The 21,678-nt window shown below is 46.0% G+C and overlaps 1 pseudogene; it reads right to left on the bottom strand.

Annotated features, from left to right (window-relative positions):
- Positions 1-351: 351 nt before the first annotated feature.
- Positions 352-1,513, bottom strand: LOC123055897 (26S proteasome non-ATPase regulatory subunit 7 homolog A-like; annotated as a pseudogene).
- Positions 1,514-21,678: the final 20,165 nt, after the last annotated feature.

Here is a 21,678-nt window from a genome sequence, read left to right as displayed (position 1 = left end):
TTGAAGTAGGTGACTGGGGCTAGGTGTGCTCACTACTAGGCAGTAAAAACTTGGTATATACAAGCATTGCGTGCTTGGTTATCGGCGACGAATATCTAGACACCAAAATATCGGTGCCTCTGCCGCAAGTGACCATCATCGTGAACTAGACATACGAATACTAAATATCAACCAATGCACATACTTTTATTACCAGGAAGAGAGATAGCTCAAAATAGAACATATATAATTTGCAAGAAGGAAATCACCCATAATTAACAGGGAGAGATATAACCAAAACAAGTTCATTTGTCTTCCAAGTATAAAACATCAAGTGCACAAACTCACATCAGTTAACATCATTACAGAATTTCAGATAACATGTTTACTGCAGAAATCAAGCATAGGCAGTAGTGCTGCTAGTGTTTCTTTCGGTGGTTGTGTTGGACATGCAACTAAATTTCTGGTAATTGATGAAATGCAGACGCTGAGGAGGCTAGCCCAGAACAGGGAGGCGGCAAGGAAGAGCCGGCGTGATGCGTACCTGAATCCAGGAGAAATGCCGGAAGCAAGGGAAGGAGGGCGTGACGGCGATGTTCACGCTTGCCTCCATGAACAGCTAGCCTCCATGAAGAGTTCACGCTTGCATTCCAACATTGGTCCATATGTATAAGTTGCAAGTAATTGTATCGAATAATTGTGTACAAACTGAGAAGAGCTTCTAAATTACTGCAGGATAAATGGTTGTAGAGCAGAATCATACTCCCTCCGTCCCGAAATAGATGACTCAACTTTATACCAACTTTAGTACAAAATTCGGTCATCTATTTTGGAACGGAGGGAGTACTTGGTAAACAATGCATGAACATCCAAGTCGTTCTCCTTCAGTTTTGGACCAGTGCTGTACCAGCCAACGACATGTTCCTTGGCTGCATCCGAAATAGCTCATCAGTATTCAACAGAAACAACTACACATGGCAAGTCCAAGCATATCTAATAAAAATTCTAAGAGCATATCGTTGATCCTCTTGAACATGGAGAACATAGACTCATGGTAATTATGGTCGAGGAACCAGATCCTTGGGTCCTTGTCATCCTCCTGAAACGGCACTGCAAGATCACACCCCGACGCAATTCACAAATTCAGTAGGCCACCACCGTAATAAATAGCTCTACAGATCTAATCACCAAAGGGTTTCGCGCCAGCGGATCTAGCAGCAGCTACAGCCAGGGCGGGTTCCGCGAACCCTAGGCCCCGCCAGAGGCACGGTTCCCTCGGAAATAGGCCCGGGACCCGGACGGCGCAAACCCTAGCAGGGAAGAGGCGGGGTTCGGTCGTTTGCTTACCGGCGTAGGAGTTGGTGACGTCGATGATGCCGCGGGAGGAGGTGCCGAGGAGCACGCCGCCGACGCGCTTCCTGGTGTCGCGGGCGACGCGGTTGTACTAGTCGACGATGCTGAGCAGCACCAGCGGGTGCACCACCACCTTCTCCAGCGTCCGCCCCGACAGCTGCGCCGCCTTCACCACATCCATCTCCTCTCCCTCTCCTCGGCGCGTCGTCAGGGAGCAGCGCGAGGGGCGTGGCCCCGCAGGCGGAGAGGGAGCAAAGGTGCGAGCGGGCGGAGGGATCTAACGTTGTGGCTGCGGCAGGGGACGGGGCGGCGGCGGAGGACGGGGCGCGGGCTGGATCTGGATCGGGAAGAAGGAGAAAGAGAGAGGCAGCGGAGAGGTAGAGAGAGAGGCGGGCGCGGGCTGCTAGGGTTTGGATTAGGCTGCTGAGAGGTGGATGGTTCAGATCGGCTAGAATGGACGGTTCAGATCGGCTAAGGGGGGGTGAACCGTCGGATGAGCCCTGATTGGCTCAGAAAATTTATGGTTTAATATAGTTTCTAAGTACTAAAACTATGGGTGTTTTGTGAAGCAGTTATCAAAAATATTTTGCAAAACGGCAGAACTAAATTTTTCTCTGAAGTTCGACCACATTTTTTGGATGATCGCCAATTTGCATGCATTTTTGTGTTTCTAGCTATTTTTAATCATTTTCGAGTGCCCAAAATAAGTTTTTTTGTGAAGGACCTATAATATATTTGTTGCAAAATTGTACCAAATAAATTTTCTAAAATACTAGGACATATTTAATGCACAATTGACCAAATGGTTGGGTGTAAAATGTTTTGATCCACCTCTGGTGAAAAAGACAAATTTCCGCCGATTCAGGTGGAAACGGGTCAAATTTGAACTGCAGCTGCCTTATAGTTTGCTCTTTATTTTCAAATTTCTAGGTACATAAGTACCTATTTAATCAGAGAAACCAAAAAATTCCAAGATTCAACCACTAGCTAGGAACGGTCATTCCCGCCGTTTTGACCGCATTTTGAAACGGGCATAAAAATTTCAAAAAAATCAAAAAATTGGGAAACCTTCGCATTGTGTCATTATATGGGGCCAAGTTCCCAGGAAAAATAACAAACTTGTAATACGGCAATTATTTTAAAAAAGTGTTCTCAGAAACGAGCTATCACGTGTGGAGATCAATGGCTTTCAAGCCAAATGATCAATCTTATGGCCACATTCATGGCATAGTTTGTTCAAATGATCTCATATTGTGCACAAGGGTGCATATTGGAAATGGCAAACAATGTTGCCTAAGGAAGTTTTCATTTTCTTTGGACGAAAAAACCATTTTCCATTTTTCGAGTGCCCAAAAGGAGGTTTTTTTGTGAAGGACCTCCCAAATAATTGTTGCAAAATTGGACCAAATAAATTTTCTAAAATACTAGGACATATTTAATGCACAATTGACCAAATGGTTGGGTGTAAAAGTTTTGATCCACCTCTTGGTGAAAAAGACAAATTTCCGCCGATTCAGTTGGAAGCGGGTCAATTTGAACTGCAACTGCCTCATAGTTTGCTCTTTATTTTTTACAAAAATCATTTCTAGGTACATAAGTGCCTATTTAATCAGAGAAACACCAACAAAATTCCAAGATTCAACAACTAGCTAGGAACGGTCATTCCCGCCGTTTTGACCGCATTTTGAAACGGGCATAAAAAATTCAAAAAAAATCAAAAAATTGGGAAAGCTTCGCATTGTGTCATTATATGTGGCCAAGTTCCCAGGAAAAATAACAAACTTGTAATACGACAATTATTTTAAAAAAGTGTTCTCAGAAACGAGCTATCACATGTGGAGATCAATGGCTTTCAAGCCAAATGATCAATCTTATGGCCACATCCATGGCATAGTTTGTTCAAATGATCTCATATTGTGCACAAGGATGCATATTGGAATGGCAAACAATGTTGCCTAAGGAAGTTTTTTCTTTGGACGAAAAAACCATTTTCCATTTTTCGAGTGCCCAAAAGGAGGTTTTTTGTGAAGGACCTCCCAAATAATTGTTGCAAAATTGGACCAAATAAATTTTCTAAAATACTAGGACATATTTAATGCACAATTGACAAAATGGTTGGGTGTAAAAAGTTTTGATCCACCTCTCGTGAAAAAGACAAATTTCCGCCGATTCAGCTGGAAGCGGGTCAAATTTGAACTGCAGCTGCCTCATAGTTTGCTATTTATTTTTTCCAAAAATCATTTCTAGGTACATAAGTACCTATTTAATCATAAATACATGGTTTGGTGGCGATACGTCGAGGTTTGGGCAGTGGCCGAGGGCCCCAACTCTAGAGCGCGTAAACTCGCATGCCCGCCGCGTGGTCACCGCGTGACCGTGGCGTTGCCATGTGTTCTGGGCGGCCTAGGCATGTCTAGTGGGTTGGGCACTCCCCAGGTAGGTGCTAGGAAGAAAATTACAACATAAGATTCTCACGAGGAGACCGATCGATGCTCAAACATGAATTAGCAGCCAAGTGTTTGATTAGCGGTACGGGAAATGTACATGGCTAATGGGTGTGAGTTTTGGCTGAGGATGATCAGTTACTAAGAAGACCGTCTTCACAAATTTTCAGCTCAAAAGGAGGAGCCTAGGTGGTACTTGCTTTGCAAAGTACCACACTGGACATAAATACGAATGTTGAAGCTGGGCTCAAAATAATGAATGGATTGATCTGGCATTTGGTGGAGGATGGTTATTTGGGCATAGGAAAGCACTGTAGAAAATGGATACTATTTGGACATGCCAAAGTGGTACTTCCTTCACAAAGTGCTGCTCTGAACAGAATAGGAAAATGAATATTGTTGAATTATTTTTGAACTAGGCAAGGAAGGTTTTTGACATATTTGATGAAGATATGATCCAAACAATTTATGAGAATTTTTTGGGAATTTTTGGAATAACAGAAATATAGGTTGCTTCACAACCTAGGGCAAAAATTGACACATGGACATGACACATAGGCAAAACTGATGAGATGGCGCCTAGTCATCGCAACCCACCACAATTTACAAGACTATGACCATCTATATTGGTCGTTAACAACTAGAAATAAGGCAGCGGACTAGCGCTGTTTGCTTTATGACCATTTCATGTAAGGAAATTACGACCTTTCTGACCAAAATGGTCGCAATGGTTTAGGGTTTGGTGCCCCCCAAACAGCTTTTGACCAATTGGTCTCAAATGGTCATAGATCTATGACCAATTCTTCCAGGGTCATTGCCAGAAGGTCACTAGTTGACATATTTCTTGTAGTGGCCCCTGCCCCGACGCCGTTGCCGACACCGCCCCCAGTGAGCCACAACGCCCCTGCCCTGCCCCCCGCCGCCGCCGTGGATATATATATATATATATGATGTTTTTTTGCATATATATATGATGATTTTTTTGCATATATATGATGTTTTTTTGCATATATGTTGATGTAATGTTGATATGTATGGATATATAAGTATGCATATATGACGATTTTTTGTTCAGCGTCATATATGATGTTTTTTTTCTGCACACACACACACACACACACACACATATATATATATATATATATATGATCATATGATTTTTTTTGTCCATACATGTGATTTTTTTGTTCATATATCATATGATGTTTTTATTCTTCATAGATGATCGATCATATTTGTTCATATGTATGCAAGCGAAGTCGTTATCGTTAGTTGTACTGTTTAGGGTTAGGGTCGTTGAGGAAGGAAAATAAGGAAAGAAGAAATGAGGAAGAAGGAAGAAGGAAGAAGAAGAAAAATAAGAAGAGGAAGAACAAGAAAAAAAGAGGAGAAGGAGAAGGAATAGAGGAGAAGAAGAAAAAATAGGGTAGAGGGTCACCGAGGGATCGAGGGGTCGAGGGTCGAGGGTTCGAGGTTCGAGGGTTCGAGCGTCGAGGGGTCGAGGGTTCAAGGGTCGAGGGTTCGAGGGTCGTCGAGGGGCCGAGGGTTCGAGGGTTGAGGGTCGCCGAGGGGTCGAGGGTTCGAGGGTCGTGGGGTCGAGGGTTCGACGCTCGAGGGGTCGAGGGTCGTCGAGGGGCCGAGGGTTCGAGGGCCAAGGGTCGTCGATGGGTCGAGGGTCGAGGATCGTCGAGTGGTCGAGAGGTTGCCTAGTGTCAAAGTATTGAAGAAATCCATGGCTTCATCATTAGCCGGAAGTAACTGGGGCATGATTGTACCAAGTTCTCCAAAGTTATTCTGGAACGGAGTCCCGAAAAGGATAATTCGTCTTTTTGTACGAATTTCAGCAAAGGCCTTCCAAATAGTGATATTCGGAAGGCTCTTGCTGAACGTTGTACCAAAAAGCAAATTATCCTATCCGGGACTCTGTTCCAAAATAACTTTGGAGAGCTTCGTACCATCATGCGCCTGTTACTTTCGCCTAATGATGAAGACAAGGTTTTGTTGAATCCTTTGAGACTATACAAACGTGACATGAGGGGGTCGAGGGTCGGGAACTAGGGTAGAGGGTCGTGGATCGCCGAGCGGTCGAGGGTTGAGGGTCGAGGGTCGTCGAGGATCGTCGAGGATCGTCGAGGGGTCTAGAGGTTGCCTAGTGTCAAAGTATTGAAGAAATCCATGGCTTTATCATTAACTGGAAGTAACAGGCGATGATGCCACGAAGCTCGTCAAAGTTGTTTTGGAACGGAGTTCCTAATAGAATAATTCGCCTTTTGGTACGAATTTCAGCAAAGGCCTTCCAAATAGCGATATTCGGAAGGCTCTTGCTGAAATTTGTACCAAGAAGCGAATTATTCTATCGGGAACTCCATTCCAAAACAACTTTCAAGAGCTTCGTACCATTATGTGCCTGTCATTTCCGGCTAATGATGAAGTCATGATTTTCTTGAATTCTTTGACACTAGACAACGTGACATATAGAAGGGTAGATGAGATCAGGAAAAATATGACCATTTTTTGCACATCTAGAATGGCGCCATTTTGTTAAATCCCTTGTCGGTCCAGACGTCGGACAATCATGAGAGAGGCGGTCCGGCCCAAACCCTAGAAGCGCTGCCGAGGCCACCCAAATTTACCAAGTTAAAAGAGCGTTGTCGTCGAGGCCACCCGAACCCTAGAAGCGTTGCCGAGGCCACCCCAAACCCTAGAGAAGCATCGAGGCCACTAATATAATTCCTTGGTGTGATTAGCTAGCTAGGTCTATGTTTGTCACTAATATATCCATCTGTCATGCTTTGTATAATAATTGCCATGTTGTAATATTTGCAGAAACTATGGAGCACCGAGACTTGGAAGCAGAACAGGTGTTGGGGGACATAATCGCAACCGGAGGTGATGTCTCATACTATCTCAACGACACCGATGGTCTGGAAGGAGAGGGTGAAGCAGGCTACGGTGATCAAACAATGGAGGAGGAATGACATGATTATGATGGCTCCGGTGACCGAATGCCGGTGGAAAAAGGACACCGTGATGACGGCTCCGGTGACCGAACGGAGTCCGGCCAGGTATATATATATTAATTAAGCCTGTGCTGACTATAGCTAATTGATGCATTAGTTGTTTTGGTATGTACGCATATATATCAACTCTCTTCTTTCTTCTTTTCTAGCCCTCCGGATCGAGCAAAACTTCGGTAACGAGACGAGGCCTGAAGAAAAAGTTGCGCCAGGATGAAAAGTTCACGATCACAGCAATTGCGCGCGATGGCCAACCGATTGAACCCATCGGGACCAAGGAAGCATTTTCTGCTCAGTGCGGTGTTCTTGTTAGGGACATGATCCCGATCAGCATCCACCAATGGTATAAGCCTAAGAACGAAGACCCTCAGGTGTCTTATGTCAACGATAGGCAGAAAGATGATATTTGGACCGCGCTGATGGCAAATTTCACCCTACCGCTAGAGGAGGATCCGGAGAAGCCAGCTATAGAGCCATTGGTCAAGGCTCATGTTCTTAAGAAGATGGCTGATAACCCACAAGTATAGGGGATCAATTGTAGCCTCTTTCGATATGTAATAGTGTCGAACCCAATGAGGAGCTAAAGGTAGAACAAATATTCCCTCAAGTTCTATCGACCACCGATACAACTCTACGCACACTTAACGTTCGCTTTACCTAGAACAAGTATGAAACTAGAAGTACTTTGTAGGTGTTGTTGGATAGGTTTGCAAGATAATAAAGAGAGCGTAAATAAAAAGTAGGGGCTGTTTAGATAAAGACACAACTAAGTTAGTTTTAGTAGAGAGCTTTTTTTCATGAGAAAGTTATTTGTCCCTAGGCAATCGATAACTAGACCGGTAATAGTTATTGCAGTTTTATTTGAGGGAGAGGCATAAGCTAACATACTTTCTCTACTTGGATCATATGCACTTATGATCGTAACTCTAGCAAGCGTCCACAACTACTAAAGATCATTAAGGTAAAACCCAACCATAGCATTATAAGGCATCAAGTCCTCTTTACTCCCATACGCAAACAACCTACTTACTCGGGTATGTGCTTCTGTCACTCACGCCACCCACCATAAGCAAATCATGAACATATTGCAAACCCTACAGCGGGGATCCCTCACGCTTGCACGACACGGAGAGCACCATAGGACAGCACCAATAATAAAACATGCAACTCAAACCAATCACGATCATCAATTAACCCATAGGACAAAACGGATCTACTCAAACATCATAGGATAGCCATACATCATTGGAAAATCATATATAGAATTGAGCACCATGTTTAAGTAGAGATTATAGCAGGTAAAAGAGGGGATACACCGCTGCATAGAGGGGGGAAGAGTTGGTGATGATGGCGGTGAAGTTGTTGGTGAAGATTGCGGTGATGATGATGGCCCCCGGTGGCACTCCGGCGCCACCGGAAGCCAGGGGGAGAGAGCCCCCCTCCTTATTCTTCTTCCCTGACCTTCTCCCTAGATGGGAGAAGGGTTTCCCCTCTGGTCCATGGTCTCCATGGCGTGGGAGGGGCGAGAGCCCCTCCGAGATTGGATCTGTCTCTCTGTCTCTCTCTGTTTCTGCGCTCTCAGATCTTGCCTTTCATCGTTTCTTTTATAACCGGAGATCCGTAACTCCGATTGGGCTGAATTTTGGACACGATCTCTATCCGGAAATTAGCTTTCTTGCGGCGAAAGAAGGGCTCCAACCGCCTTATGGGGTGGCCACGAGGGTCCAGGGCGCGCCTGACCCCCTGGGGCGCGCCCCCTGCCTCGTGGCCCCCTCGGGCATTGTATCGCGTTGACTCTTCTTCCCAAAAATCACAAATATTCCAAAAAAAATGTCCGCCAGTTTTTATCCCGTTTGGACTCCGTTTGATATGGATTTTCTATGAAACAAAAAACATGCAACAAACAGGAACTGGCACTGTGCACTGGATCAATATGTTAGTCCCAAAAATAGTATAAAAAGTTGCCAAAAGTATATGAAAGTTGTAGAATATTGGCATTGAACAATAAAAAATTATAGATACGACGGAGACGTATCAACATCCCCAAGCTTAATTCCTGCTCGTCCTCGAGTAGGTAAATGATAAAAAAGATAATTTTCGATGTAGCATAATCTTGATCACATAATCTAATCATGGCATGAATATTAAGACACGAGTGATTCAAAGCAATAGTCTATCTTTTGACAATAAGACAATAATACTTCAAGCATACTAACCAAGCAATTATGTCTTATCAAAATAACATAGCCAAAGAAAGCTCATCCCTACAAAATCATATAGTCTGGCTATGCTCCATCTTCACCACACAAAGCATTCAAATCATGCACAACCCCGATGACAAGCCGAGCAATTGGTTCATACTTTTTAACACACTTCAGCCTTTTCAACCCTCACGCAATACATGAGCGCAAGCCATGGATATAGCACTATGGGTGGAATAGAATATGATGATGGAGGTTTGTGTGAGAAGACAAAAAGGAGAAAGTCTCACATCGACGCGGCTAATCAACGGGCTATGGAGATGCCCATCAATTGATGTCAATGCGAGGTGTAGGGATTGCCATGCAACGGATGCACTAGAGCTATAAGTGTATGAAAGGTCAAACTAAAACTAAGTGAGTGTGCATCCAACTTGCTTGCTCATGAAGACCTAGGGCATTTGAGGAAGCCCATTGTTGGAATATACAAGCCAAGTTCTATAATGAAAATTCCCACTAGTATATGAAAGTGATAACTCAAGAGACTCTCTATATGAAGAGCATGGTGCTACTCTGAAGCACAAGTGTGGTAAAAGGATAGTAGCATTGTCCCTTCTCTCTTTTTCTCTCATCTTTTTTTTGTTTTTGTTTTTTTGGGCCTTCTTTTTTTTTGCCTTTCTCTTTTTTTCTTTATTTTCGTCTGGAGTCTCATCCCGACTTGTGGGGGAATCATAGTCTCCATCATCCTTTCCTCACTGGGACAATGCTCTAATAACGATGATCATCACACTTTTATTTACTTACAACTCAATATTACAACTCGATACTAGAACAAAGATATGACTCTATATGAATGCCTCCGGCGGTGTACCGGGATGTGCAATGATCTAGCGTAGCAATGACATCAAAAAACAGACAAGCCATGGAAACATCATGCTAGCTATCTTACGATCATGCAAAGCAATATGATGATAAATGCTCAAGTCATGTATATGATGATGATGGAAGTTGCATGGCAATATATCTCGGAATGGCTATGGAAATGCCATGATAGGTAGGTCTGGTGGCTGTTTTGAGGAAGATATAATGAGGCTTATGTGTGATAGAGCATATCGTATCACGGGGATTGGATGCACCGGCGAAGTTTGCACCAACTCTCGAGGTGAGAAAGGGCAATGCACGGTACCGAAGAGGCTAGCAATGATGGAAGGGTGAGAGTGCGTATAATCCATGGACTCACATTAGTCATAAAGAACTCATATACTTATTGCAAAAGTTTATTAGCCCTCGAAGCAAAGTACTACTACGCGTGCCCCTAGGGGGATAGATTGGTAGGAAAAGACCATCACTCGTCCCCGACCGCCACTCATAAGGAATACAATCAATAAATACCTCATGCTCCAACTTTGTTACATAACGGTTCACCATACGTGCATGCTACGGGAATCACAAACCTCAACACAAGTATTTCTACTAATCCACAACTACCCACTAGCATGACTCTAATATCACCATCTTTATATCGCAAAACTATTGCAAGGAATCGAACATATCATATTCAGTGATCTACAAGTTTTATGTAGGATTTTATGACTAACCATGTGAATGACCAGTTCCTGTCATCTCTCTAAATAGATATAAGTGAAGCAAGAGAGTTTAATTCTTTCTACAAAAGATATGCCCACGCTCTAACAAATATAAGCGAAGAAAAAGAGCATTCTACAAATGGTGGTTTTCTATGTCAAGAGAAACAGGCAATCCAAACTTCAAATGATATAAGTGAAGCTCATGAAGCATTCTATAAAGCCATACTCAAAAGATTTAAGTGAAGTGCAAAGAGCATTCTATAAATCAACCAAGGACTACCTCATACCAGCATGGTGCATAAAATAAAAATGAAAACTAAATGCAAAAGACGCTCCAAGATTTGCACATATCGCATGAACGAAACGAATCCGAAAACATACCGATACTTCTTGAAGAAAGATGGGATGCCTTCCGGGGCATCCCCAAGCTTAGACGCTTGAGTCTCCTTGAATATTTACTTGGGGTGCCTTGGGCATCCCCAAGCTTGAGCTCTTGCCTCTCTTCCTTCTTCTCACATCAAGACCTCCTCGATCTTCGAACACTTCATCCACACAAAACTTCAACAGAAAGCTCGGTAAGATCCGTTAGTATGATAAAGAAAATCAATTCATATTTTGTTTTTGCATTGTAGCTACTCTAATATAACTTTTCCATGGCTTAATCCACTGATATAAATCGATAATTTCATCAAAACAAGCAAACTATGCATCAAAAACAGAATCTGTCTAAAACAGAACAGTCTGTAATAATCTGAACATTCACCATATCTCTGGTACTTCACAAATTCTGCAAAAATTAGGAAAAATAAAAAATTTGTATAGAAATACATTGCAAAAAGTTTCAGAACCATTTGACGTTCCAGTAAAAAATGTAAAATCACGCACTACAGCCAAAGTTTCTGTCCTGCACCGCACAAACCAACAAGCATTATAAACATCCTAAAGGCAAACCTTGGCACATTATTTTTATAATACAATGGAATTGTACAAGGGGATAATTATTTTTGTTGAAAAGTTTCTGTAATCAAGATTCACAAAGTTTCCGTAAGCATGAACAAAGTTCAAGGAGCTCCCCCACTTCAACAATGCTTGTCTCTCTCACTTTCACTTCCCTTTTTGAAAAAGTTTTGGGTTCCCCTCTTTATTTTTTTTGTTTTTAAACTTTATAAAATCACACAACAGAAATAAATGACTCTCTAAAACTTCCGGGTTGTCTTCCTGGCAGCGCTTTCTTTAAAGCCATTAAGCTAGGCATATAGTGCTCAAGTGATGGATCTACCCGGATCCCAAGGTATATCAAAGCCAATTTTAATCAACAATGATTTGTAATTTAGTAGTGAGCACAAAGTATCATATATCAAGCAATAACGAAGTTTAACTCTCTCCCTATGCATCGGTATGTCATAAAAGAACAATTCATGCACACAAAGTAAAGGCCAATGCATAGTATAAACAGTTTCTTGCAATTTTATCATATTGGAAACATGGAGAGGTGGAGATGTAGTTCCTCTCTCATAATAATTGCAAGTAGGAGAAGCAAGCACATGCATATTATATTCATCAAAATCATCATGTGTAATAGTAAAACGCAACCCATCAATATAATCCTTAATAAGGGAAAACCTCTCGATATAGTGTAATCGGGAGAATTCAAAAAGATAATAGGACTATCGTGCGTGGGTGCAATAGCAACAATTCATGTTTAACATAAGGAACTATAGCAAGTTCGTCGCCATAAGCATAATTCATATTGGCATCTTGGCCACAAGCATAGCAAGCATCATCAAAAAGGGATATTTCAAGAGAATCAACGGGAGATCAAATTTTTTTCCTACGCACACGGAATATCATGGTGATGCATAGCAACGAGAGGGGAGAGTGTTGTCCACGTACCCTCGTAGACCGATAGCGGAAGCGTTATCACAACGCGGTTGATGTAGTCGTACGTCTTCACGATCCGTCCGGTCAAGTACCGAACGCACGGCATCTCCGAGTTCAGCACACGTTCAGCTCGATGACGTCCCTCGAACTCCGATCCAGCCGAGTGTTGAGGGAGAGTTTCGTCAGCACGACGGCGTGGTGACGATGATGATGTTCCACCGACGCAGGGCTTCGCCTAAGCTCCGCAACGGTATTATCGAGGTGTAATATGGTGGAGGGGGGCACCGCACACGGCTAAAATATCGTATATCAAGTGTGTTTTGAGGTGCCCCCCTGCCCCCGTATATAAAGGAGCAAGGGGGAGGCCGGCTGCCCTAGGCGCGCCAAGGAGAGGGGGGAGTCCTCCTCCTAGTAGGAGTAGGACTCCCCTTTCCTAGTCCAACTAGGAAAAGAGGGGGGGAAGGAAAGAGAGGGAGAGGGAGAGGGAAAGGGGGCGGCGCTCCCCTCTCCTAGTCCAACTAGGATTCCTCCTGGGAGGGGGCGCGCCACCTCCTGGCTGCTGCCCTCTCTCTCCCCTCTAGGCCCACTAAGGCCCAATACTTCCCCGGGGGTTTCCGGTAACCCTCCGGCACTCCGGTTAAATCCGAAACTTCTCCGGAACACTTCCGGTGTCCGAATATAGTCGTCCAATATATCAATCTTTATGTCTCGACCATTTCGAGACTCCTCGTCATGTCTGTGATCACATCCGGGACTCCGAACAACCTTCGGTACATCAAAACATATAAACTCATAATATAACTGTCATCGTAACTTTAAGCGTGCGGACCCTACGAGTTCGAGAACTATGTAGACATGACCGAGACACCTCTCCGGTCAATAACCAATAGCGGAACCTGGATGCTCATATTGGTTCCTACATATTCTATGAAGATCTTTATCGGTGAGACCGCATAACAACATACGTTGTTCCCTTTGTCATCGGTATGTTACTTGCCCGAGATTCGATCGTCGGTATCTCGATACCTAGTTCAATCTCGTTACCGGCAAGTCTCTTTACTCGTTCCGTAATACATCATCCCACAACTAACTCCTTAGTCACAATGCTTGCAAGGCTTATAGTGATGTGCATTACTGAGTGGGCCCAGAGATACCTCTCCGACAATCGGAGTGACAAATCCTAATCTCGAAATACGCCAACCCAACAAGTACCTTTGTAGACACTTGTAGAGCACCTTTATAATCACCCATTTACGTTGTGACGTTTGGTAGCACACAAAGTGTTCCTCCGGTAAACGGGGGTTGCATAATCTCATAGTCATAGGAACATGTATAAGTCATGAAGAAAGCAATAGCAACATACTAAACGATCGGGTGCTAAGCTAACGGAATGGGTCAAGTCAATCACGTCATTCTCCTAATGAGGTGATCCCGTTAATCAAATGACAACTCATGTCTATGGCTAGGAAACATAACCATCTTTGATTACGAGCTAGTCAAGTAGAGGCATACTACTGACACTCTGTTTGTCTATGTATTCACACATGTATTATGTTTCCGGTTAATACAATTCTAGCATGAATAATAAACATTTATCATGATATAAGGAAATAAATAATACTTTATTATTGCCTCTAGGGCATATTTCCTTCAATCATAACAATCATCATAGCAATCATACTTTGTAGGTGTTGTTGGATAGGTTTGCAAGATAATAAAGAGCCTGTAAATAAAAAGTAGGGGCTGTTAGATAAAGACACAACTAAGTTAGTTTTAGTAGAGAGCTTTTTGTCACAAGAAAAGTTATTTGTCCCTAGGCAATCGATAACTAGACCGGTAATCGTTATTGCAATTTTCTTTGAGGGAGAGGCATAAGCTAACATACTTTCTCTACTTGGATCATATGCACTTGTGATTGGAATTCTAGCAAGCGTCCGCAACTACTAAAGATCATTAAGGTAAAACCCAACCATAGCATTATAAGGCATCAAGTCCTCTTTACTCCCATACGCAAACAACCTACTTACTCGGGTATGTGCTTCTGTCACTCACGCCACCCACCATAAGCAAATCATGAACATATTGCAAACCCTACAGCGGGGATCCCTCACGCTTCGCGACACGGAGAGCACCATAGGACAGCACCAATAATAAAACATGCAACTCAAACCAATCACGATCATCAATTAACCCATAGGACAAAACGGATCTACTCAAACATCATAGGATAGCCATACATCATTGGAAAATAATATATAGCATTGAGCACCATGTTTAAGTAGAGATTACAGCGGGTAAAAGAGGGGATACACCGCTGCATAGAGGGGGGAAGAGTTGATGATGATGGCGGTGAAGTTGTTGGTGAAGATTGCGGTGATGATGATGGCCCCCGGTGGCACTCCGGCGTCACCGGAAGTGAGGGGGAGAGAGCCCCCCTCCTTCTTCTTCTTCCTTGACCTTCTCCCTAGATGGGAGAAGGGTTTCCCCTCTGGTCCATGGTCTCCATGGCGTGGGAGGGGCGAGAGCCCCTCCGAGATTGGATCTATCTCTCTGTCTCTCTCTGTTTCTGCGCTCTCAGATCTAGCCTTTCACCGTTTCTTTTATAACCGGAGATCCGTAACTCCGATTGGGCTGAATTTTGAACACGATCTCTATCTGGAAATTAGCTTTCTTGTGGCGAAAGAAGGGCTCCAACCACCTTACAGGGTGGCCACAAGGGTCCAGGGCGCGCCCCCTGCCTCGTGGCCCCCTCGGGCATCGTATCGCATTGATTCTTCTTCCCAAAAATCACAAATATTCCAAAAAAAATCTCCGTCAGTTTTTATCCCGTTTGGACTCGGTTTGATATGGATTTTCGGCGAAACAAAAAACATGCAACAAATAGGAACTGGCACTGCGCACTGGATCAATATGTTAGTCCCAAAAATAGTATAAAAGTTGCCCAAAGTATATGAAAGTTGTAGAATATTGGCATGGAACAATCAAAAATTATAAATACGACGGAGACGTATCAATGGCAGATCCATTCAGGAGGTGGAAGACTGGGTTGTAAACAATGTCTGTCGACAAAGACAAGACTCCAGAATTCACCGGCCGATTTGAGAAGATAAGAGATCACTGGGACGCATTTGTGGCCCACAAGACATCGGAGAAGAGTAAGAAGATGTCAGCGACAAACAAGAAAAATGCTGCGAAGAAGGAGCATCACCATCGCACGTGGTCAGGTGGCTACCTCAAAGCCCGGCCATTGTGGGACAAGGCTGAGAATGACCTTCTTGATAAAGGGGTCGAACCAGAGACATTGAACTGGCCAAACCGTTCAAGGACTTGGTTCTTCGGGGCTGGGGGAACCTTGGACCCTGAAACAGGGAAGTGCATTTGGACGAACCAGCAACTAAGAATACCCGTCACGAAGCTTCAGGAGTATATCGTCGCAGCACAGCAAGGGACGTTCGTTCCCGACAGAGAGAACGACGAGCTCACAATGGCCCTCGGGAATCCTGAGCACCCTGGACGGACACGAGGCACGCCAGGCTCCATTTCATGGAAGGCTGGGTTTCCCGAGGCAGGCGGTTACAAAACCCGCGAGAGGAGGAGGAAAAAGGAGCAGACCGAACTGTAGAAGCTGCATGCAAGGGTACAAGCGCTAGAGGAAAAGGACAGCCAGTGACATGTCGAAGCTACCCCGCCATCTCAGCGGAGAGGCAGCGTGGCTTCCACCGAGCTCCTTCTGCAGCCTGTCTTCACGGCTCCTGCTAGCTACCCCGTGGATGCTATCACGGAGGCTCAGCATTACCACCTTATGACGCAATGGCAGAACTTCAAAGTCAAGGCGGCTGTAGGCTCTGTTGCACCTCCTGAACCCGGAGCAACTTTTCACTACCGTCCGATTCCAGAAGGATATGCTACTATGATGGTGGATGAAATAACGGAGGGATTTGAGGACCTCGAGCTTGACCACCCTACTGGTGAAGGGGAGACTCGGCTGGGTCTTTCTCTGAAGACTCCATGTCTATGGCGGAAGGAGCTCATCAACCTTCCGAACTGGACGTCTCCGCCTCCTCCTCCTCCAGCGAGTTAGGGCACTCCGCCTCCTCCTCCGCCTCCTCCTCCGGCGAGTGATCAGGGCACTCCGGCTCCTTCTCCGCCTGCTCCGGCGCGTTGCGGCACTCCGCCTCCTTCCCCGCTTGCGCCGGCGCGTCCGAGCAGCCCGCCTCCTCCTCCGCCTTGTCAGCAAGGGCGGAAGAGAGCCGCCGCCGCTCCGGCTGGTCCGGCGCGTCGTAGCACTCCACCTCCTTCTCCGCCATGTAAGCAACAAAGGAAGACAGCCGCCACAGCTCCGGCTGCTTCGGTGTCTAGCAGTACAGCAAGAGGCAGGAGGCAATACAAATTCGGTCCATCTCTCAAGCCTCTAGAGAAGTTACCATACGAGATGACCGAGAAGGAAAACGCGGAGATCTGTCAAGCCCAAGTGAGGGACTTCTTTGAAACGCAAAGAGCTAAGAAACATCCACCTCCGGAGGAGAAGATAGATCCCGTGAATGCAAAGCGCACTATCGATGCCCTAAAGAAACCACCACCGTCTCCGCCGAAAACCAACTATGAGTGCATTATTGAAAGGTCATATATCGAAGCGGAGCAGTCGGGAAGTACTTGCAGTGATCGAAGGTTAGCAGAACGAAGAAGTGGGAAAAAATTCCCCAGCTCGGCGAACAAGCAAACCAATCGTGCCCCCCGCTCAAGGTGTCTCGCGTTATCGTCGCTAATCATCCGGGGATCTTGCCCGGTACCAATCCTGCAGATTACATGCACGACGATGATGCACATTTTGATATAATGGAGGTGGACGAATTCAGATACCAGTACGGGAAGCCTCTCGTCAAAGATGGAAGTCCTCCTCTAACAACGATGAAGCGAAGATTCCATGATTGGTACATGAAAACCTGCAGAGAGTCTGGGAAGGATACTTTGACGCTGAGAGTTAAGGAGGAGCACGACCTCGTTGGAATTGATCTGTTGTCTGTTCCATTTGAGGAGTTCTTCCAGTTTTTCAATCAAAAGGCCCTCGATAAATTAACGGTCACTTGCTACTGTCTGTAAGTACTACTTCTGTCATTAAGTCTCTATATATAGCTCAGCTCTTTCATTGCATGTATATATAATTATCCTCACTATATTATGCAGATTGAAGATCGTCGAATGCAGAAAAGCACAAATCTATGATATTGGGTTCATTAACACAAATCTCATAGATGAATTTACGCTTACATTTCATGCCAAAGAAACCGAGGCCAACTTGCTACGATCGTTGGTAATAAATCAAAACAAAGATAAAATACTCTTTCCTTACAACTTCAAGTGAGTGTTACTGTCTTGTGCATATTCGGTTTCCCTTATTACTCGGGGTTATAGTAATGTAATTGATGAGTTATGCATGCGTGCGCAAGTTCCACTATATTCTCCTAGAGATTAAGCTTGAGCAGGGACTAGTAACTGTCTTAGACTCGAGACGAAAAGATCCCGAGGACTATGCGGACATGACTAAAATGCTCGAGAAGTAAGTTCAATCGATCATTATCGCACCATACCGGCAACTTTGTTCATTTTCTGATATCAAGTAATTGTTTTCTTTGTCTCGCAGGGTTTGGAAAGACTTCACCGCACAAGCTCCGGGACTGCCGGGGGAGCTGCGATTTACATACCCGAAAGTAAGTACTACTAGCTAGCTAGTTCCGCGCATCTCCCGTTGATTCTAGCTACTTTCATCAATACCATTTATGATGATTCATTATCAGTTTGATTGACCTCTATTTCTCGTAAAGTGCTTGTGGCAGGAACCCGGGAATGATTACTGTGGACACGACGTCTGCGAGTTCATCCACAACACGACGGCCAAGCATAAGCGGGCTACTCTAAAAGACAATATGAAGTGCATAAGCAATAATATTCACAATTTTATTTTATTACCATCATTTGTGTTGAGTTTCATTCATATATATGTATTGACCCCCTTCTTCAAATTAGATGTGGCAGATGCGGAATGAACTCCTACCACAAGATCGCATGCGAGCAATTCAAGAGGAATTGGCGGGATTCTTTCTTGACCACGTCATCAATAAAGCCAGAGAATACCATGTGGAACTTGAGTTCAGATGTTAGGGTATTGTAAGAGATCTTACATTTTGATATATATGTAGCCAGTAGCATCGGATAGATATACAAAAACTTGTTGTTCGAACAATCTCTCGGAGAAGGAGAGGTCGATCACTTCTCTCTGTATATGTTCATGACGATCTTCTGTACTTAATGGTTTCCTTCATTTGCTAACTAGCTAGCGTGTCGAGTCCTCTCTATACGTATAGTACATAGCGTCGACCAAGCATGGAGATAAGAGAGGACACTTCTCTCATATTAGCTAGCTAACACAATATATGAAACCCCTAAATTAACCCTACAAAACCCCCACCCCCCCTTAGAAAAAAACATAAACCCTAGCCCCTGAACTGCTGACGCGTGGACGCTTATTGGTCCCGGTTGGTGCTACCAACCGGGACAAAAGGCCCCCCCCTGCCTGGGCAAGCCGCAGCGGCCACGTGGAGCCCCATCTGTCCCGGTTGGTATAAGAACCGGGACTAAAGGTATTGGGTTTTAGTACCGACCCTTTAGTCCCGGTTCCCGAACCGCGACAAATGAGCCTTATAAACTAGGACAAATGGGCCTTTTTCTACCAGTGCACCTCCACCATCGTGTAGTTGTCGCAGCATTGACCACGTCGACCAGCAGTACCAACAGTACCGCTGCACCACTAGCGCGCTTAATCCGCCCGAGCCCACATCCAGGCTTGTCGGGGTACGAGCCAAAACCTATGTCGCCGAGCACCCATGCGCGCCCACCATGTTCGCTCTGCGTTGTAGGGCATCACGCCAAGCCAACCCCGCCTTGAATGCTGGTGACGCACACAAGGACCGGAGAGGGTGAGCCTTGCTCGCCGCCATGCGACGAGGCGACCCCTCCAAGCGACAAGTGTCTCGCCACTGCGTCCTCCAAGGCAGGGCGGGCTTTCCTGCCGGCATTCTTAGGCAGCGCTGAGGGAAGGGATTTTCTACGACGGTGGCTAGGATTGTGGTTGCCACTCTTATTGCCCAGAGGAGCGACCCACGGAACAGGGAGAGGAGCGAAAGGGTTGCCTTGGGTCAGTCGCCACAGATTTTTGTCGATTTCCCTCGCATCCACCCACCATGCTTCAAGGTGAAGGGGTCCTACATCTTCGTACACATATGAACAAGTTTATTAACGTGACATCTTTGGTTTTTATCGACTACTCCCTCTATTCGCAAATGTAAGTCTTTTTAGAGATTCCAACAAGGTACTACATACGAAGCAAAATGAGTGAATCTACACTCTAAAATATGTCTATATACATCCGTATTGTGACGCCCGGATAATTAAGCTACAGTAATCCCCTACTAATGATGCCAGGTCATCACATTACTGTTGCTAATCCTCACTTGATCCAAATCATGAATCAAATTCAAGTTCAAATTAAAGTCCAAAATTCAAATTTCTCAAACCTGCAAAATAAAATGTGCAAAGTGTGGCAAATATTCCATAACTAATTATGGTAGTGACCCGATATTTTTATAAGGTGTTTTAATGCCCTAAACTAATTAAAAACAGTGGCTAACATAATAATTTAATTGCTTTTAAATTATAAAAATACTATACTAATTTATTTGGCTACTAAACTAATTGTCGAAGTAGATTAATTAACAATACTAATTTAGGGGCTAGTGTTGCTTTTTATAAAACTTGAAATGAAATAAAACTAAAAGGAAGCTGAAACTAATAAAAGAAAAGGAAAAGGCAATTAGAAGGATAAAAGATAAAATAAAAACAACCCCCTAGGCCTAGCCCAACTGGGCTGGCCCAGCTCCCCCACCGGATGCCCCTCCCTTTCCTTCCTGTTCCTCGGTCTCGGACCGCTACAGGGGCTTGTCCCGCCCTAACCACCTCGTCGACGCCGGGAGGGGATAAGGACCCCCTCGCCCCCTCGATTCCCTCGTCCGCTCTTATCCACTCCACTCCCCTCGCTCCCTCCCTCTCGCCCGAGCGCTCATTCCCCTCCTCAGATCCCCTTCGCCGCTGCCTCATCACCGTCGCGACCACCGTCGTCGCCTTCGGGCGGGAGGACGTCCAGGAGGTCCGCGGCGGCCGGCTTCCTCCGTCTCGGGAATCAGCTCAAGCCGGGGCGGCTCGTACGCTCGCCATCATCGTCTTCTTATCACATACATCGCTGGCGTCCGTCGCCGTTCGTCACCGACTCAGCGACTCCGGCACCTCCGAGCCTCCCCCGAGCCCGCTGAGCACCTCTGCAGGATCGAGGTGAGCCCCTCCTCCGGTTGCCTCTTTTCTTAGGCTCGATCCGTGCCCGTAGTTTACGCCCCGCGAGGTCTGTTCGCCATGGTTGCCCCGAAGCTCAGCGTCCGCATACGCATACGTGCTGCTGCTACTGCCTCCTACCCCTGCTCGTGGCTGTGCCCTGGGCTGCTCCTTTTTGCGACTGCTCCTAACTGTACTGATGTGGCTGCTACTACTTGTGGCGCTGCCGCCGCTCGTTGCCATGTCCGCTGCTGCTCCCGCCGCTGCTTAAGTGCTGCTACCACTGCCGCCTCCGCCCGACCCCCGCAGCCACCGGCACCCGTCCTGCCGTCGCACCTGGAGCTCCGCTCCCGCGCGCGCCCACGTCCCTGGGCCACTCGCGGCTGCCGTCGCGCGCCAGCTCCCGCCTCGCCGGCCACCGCCCACACACCCCGCCGCATCCTCGTGCTCGCGCTCGCCGCATAGCCCCGCGCCCCGTACTGCCGCGCCTCCCCTGCTCGCTAGACCCACCCCGCATCTCGAGCTTCCCGCCCGCCTGCACCGCAGCCGCCCGCGCGCCACCGCTCGCCGGGCCTCGCCCCCTCGCCCCGCATCGCCCATCTCTGGCCTCCCCGTGACGCCCAAGCCGCGCCCGCTTGCCCCCCCTCGCGCCTGGCTAGCCATGGCCACGCCCGGGGCCTGTTCCCCTGTCGCGTGGTCTGCCCGGCCCCGCCGCTCGCCGGCCCTTCCCCCTACCTCGCCGGCCTCTGGCACCCCACCGCGCCCCGGTGGCCTCCGCCTACGCCCAGGGTTCCCATACGGGCGCCCGTAGCCGAAAGCCCACCGCCCCGCTATGGCCTCT

The sequence above is a fragment of the Triticum aestivum genome, chromosome 2D, assembly GCF_018294505.1.
Source record: "Triticum aestivum cultivar Chinese Spring chromosome 2D, IWGSC CS RefSeq v2.1, whole genome shotgun sequence".
Taxonomy (NCBI): domain Eukaryota; kingdom Viridiplantae; phylum Streptophyta; class Magnoliopsida; order Poales; family Poaceae; genus Triticum; species Triticum aestivum.
This window is presented reverse-complemented; position numbering and strand designations above follow the sequence as displayed.